The sequence below is a fragment of the Ctenopharyngodon idella genome, chromosome 12 (assembly GCF_019924925.1).
Source record: "Ctenopharyngodon idella isolate HZGC_01 chromosome 12, HZGC01, whole genome shotgun sequence".
In the NCBI taxonomy this organism is placed as follows: Eukaryota; Metazoa; Chordata; class Actinopteri; order Cypriniformes; family Xenocyprididae; genus Ctenopharyngodon; species Ctenopharyngodon idella.
In genome coordinates this window covers 31303701-31307283 of record NC_067231.1, presented here as the reverse complement: position 1 = coordinate 31307283, position 3583 = coordinate 31303701, and the positions used below count along the sequence as shown (strand labels likewise).

Below are 3583 nucleotides of genomic sequence, written 5' to 3'. Positions count from 1 at the left end.
TATGCATAACATTAAAGAGATTACTTTAAAAATACTTCTACTTTTACAAAATAATTTGTCACAGTATTTTATTTGATTTATTTCATAAGCATGCAGACCTTGATATTTATATGTAGAATGAAAATAAAGAGGAAAAGGAAAATCATATTTCTTTATTTTAACCATTACAAATGTTTGTTTACAGAAACAGTAATTTGATTTGTTTTACATTTAACAAAGAGGAACTTTCTGTGGTAAAAAAAAAAAAAATTGTTGTGCTGCTGCTGCGTGTGTGTGTGTGTGTGTGTGTGTGTTGATGGTTTGAAGTGTGAATCATCAAGTCTGTCCCCTCATTAGAGTTTAGGATCAGTCTGTCACATAGACACTTTCAGATGACACACACACACACACACACACACTTTCAGGAGTTGATTTCTAGTAATTTCTGAACGTTCACAGATGATGTGGTGGATTGTTTGATATGAATCTAATTCTCTCGTGTCTCTTCTGTTTTCTGAATCCCGCTGACAGCCTTCCGGACCGCAGAGAGATCGGCTTTATCTCCAAACTCTTTCTCATGGTGCTCCAGCAGAATTCCCTGAAAACACAAACACATGAGAACACAATACAGCGACAACACCACCACTTTCAGGCACTAATAATCATTCACTAGTCATCAGGTGGCGTTTAAAATCATGCATCATGAAGATGTTTGGAGTGAATCACCTGATTCTCTGGTCCAATCACATAAAGGCCTCCTAAAACAAAGCCCTCCCCCTTCCTGTTGCCACAGTAACCTTTCCTCCACACCTGCAGGATGTTCCGCCAAACTCCAAACCGAGCGATTCCCAAACCCCTCATCGTCCTCCGCTTCGGACCGTAGAAACACATCTGGAACATTGAAGGAATCTGTAAATGTCTCTCTATATATATATATTCTGAAAACAAACTCCCAAATGTCAATTATGCCTGAATCACCTTCTCATCGAGGAATATCTCTCCGTTGAAGTAGGGTCTGAAGTCCTGAATCTCTGTGCCGATGTTCTCTTTGACCACAGCGTATAGAGATACACCACTGTCATCCAACTGAGGCTTCAGAGAGGAGAGTTCAGACGCCTCCTGACACACACACACACACACACACACACTGTAAGTCCTGTGTGATTATTTACATGATAATATGAGACAGACTCACGCACCTCTCTGCACAAAGATCATCCTGGCCGTCTGACAGACATAATAACAGCTCCTGTCCGCTCCCACAGGGAGACGGCCTTAAAATTCACCTCATCTTCTGAGAAACACACACACACACACACACACACACACACACACACGACTGATTCACTGAATGCTTATTTGTTGAACTGCCCCAAACAGCAAATTACAGCTGCATGAACAACTAAAAACATACAAAACTCTGTTCTTCCTCAATGTTTCTGTCTGGTTTTCCAGCACAAATATCTAAACATTCTTATATCCAGTTACATTTACTGGAGAAGCAAAATGACTGAAGATATTGAGTCTTGTTATCTGAAAAATGTGTCAAAATGAAGCGAGTTTGTGTTTAAAGGGTTAGTTCACCCAAAAATGAAAATAATGTCATTAATTACTCCTCCTCATGTCATTCCACACCCGTAAGACCTTCGTTAATCTTCGGAACACAAATTAAGATATTTTTGTTGAAATCCAATGGCTCAGTGAGGCCTGCATAGCCAGCAATGACATTTCCTCTCTCAAGATCCATTAATGTACTAAAAACATATTTAAATCAGTTCATGTGAGTACAGTGGTTCAATATAAATATTATAAAGCCACGAGAATATTTTTGCTGCGACAAAAAAACTAAATAACGACTTATATAGTGATTGCCGATTTCAAAACACTGCTTCATGAAGCTTCGGAGAGTTATGAATCAGCGGTTCAGAGCGCCAAAGTCACGTGATTTCAGCAGTTTGACACGCGATCCGAATCATGATTTGACACAAAAGATTCATAACGCTCCGAAGCTTCATGAAGCAGTGTTTTGAAATCGGTCATCACTATATAAGTCGTTATTTTGTTTTTTTGTCGCACCAAAAATATTCTCATCGCTTTATAATATTAATATTGAACCACTGTACTCACATGAACTGATTTAAATATGTCTTTAGTACATTAATTGGATTTCATCAAAAATATCTTAATTTGTGTTCTGAAGATTAACGAAGGTCTTACGGGTGTGGAACGACATGAGGGTGAGTAATTAATGACATTATTTTCATTTTTGGGTGAACTAACCCTTTAAAACAAGAACAAATATCTGCCAGTGGGGTCAGAAAAATAATTACATTTTCAATTTGAATTAGTTTTAATTTTTCTGAGCCCACTGGCAAATATGTTGTTTTAAACAAAGTTCCTTAATTCTGATACATTTTTCAGAAAACAACACTTAATATCTTCGGTCATTTTTCTTCTCCAGTAAATATATCTTGATGATGAATGTTTAGATATTTGTGCTGGAAAACAAAATACTAAGTAAGAACATCATTTTATTTTGCTGTGTAATTTGTAAAGGTAAAGCAGCTGTGCATATTGACATTTCAGGGTGAAACTCACTGAGAAATGTCAGAGTCATATTTTACCCTAAATCCAAATGGAAAACGAAACAAGAAATGATATTTTGCTTCAAGAAAATCCAGCCTATATAATGTTGTGAAGTCTCACCTCCAGTGGTGGATCTGAGATCTGCTCCGGCCAGCGTGTCCACATCCGTCTGATCCGGTTGTTCCAGAAAGAAATCCGTGTTGGCCAACAGAATGTATGCTGCAACAACACACAATCCCACCGCATACAAACCCTCCAGATCCGGCAGGAACACTGAAGAAAGAGAGAGAGAAACATTCATTTAATCCTGTAATGCCAGCATGTTTCTTTGCTCTATTTTATACACAGCAACACTGAAAATGCTTTGAATTAGGATTATTATGAGAATTAGGAATTATTCGGACCCTAACAGTCGCTCACAATTCTACAGAGTTGTGTTTTCTTTCTTGTAAAGGAAAAAAATATATTCTACTTACTTATTTATACTTGCTGTCTGCTGTGGGCGATTACAGTGTGATGTTGTTTTGGTCATCAGCGCTCATCTCACACTCACACTATATCTTAACAGAACAATCTGCATAAAAGACGCATTAACCAATCAGGAGAAAGAACAGAATGACACCGTGACCTCAGCTTTATCTGACATTCCTGTCAAACTGTTTTCCTGCCAGTAACTGCCGAATTAAAATCCACATGAGATGTAGAAATGATGGATGAGGTATTTTAAACAGAATCAAGGGGTTGTTTTAGGGAGTTCACATGGTTTAAACACATTTACAGTTTTAAAAAAATCCCTAGATTGCATGATAGTGGATGAGTTGAATCAACTCCGCAGCAACTACATACATTTTTACATAAATTTGTAACTTCTTCCTGAGTCTCTCCATCAGTGTCGACTCCGGTTTGAACAATGTAAGGCTGTACAATGTCGTTATTTTGTCTGCGTAAGATTCTCCAGCTTTGTTGTTGTTGAGCGACCGAAGCGTGAGCTGTTAAAGCTCCGCCCTCTTCTGGAAAG

The 3583-nt window shown here is 38.0% G+C and overlaps 1 pseudogene; it reads right to left on the bottom strand.

Moving 5' to 3' along the window:
- Positions 1–137: 137 nt before the first annotated feature.
- Positions 138–3583, bottom strand: part of LOC127523670 (peroxiredoxin-like 2A) — a 3665-nt pseudogene continuing 219 nt past the window's right edge.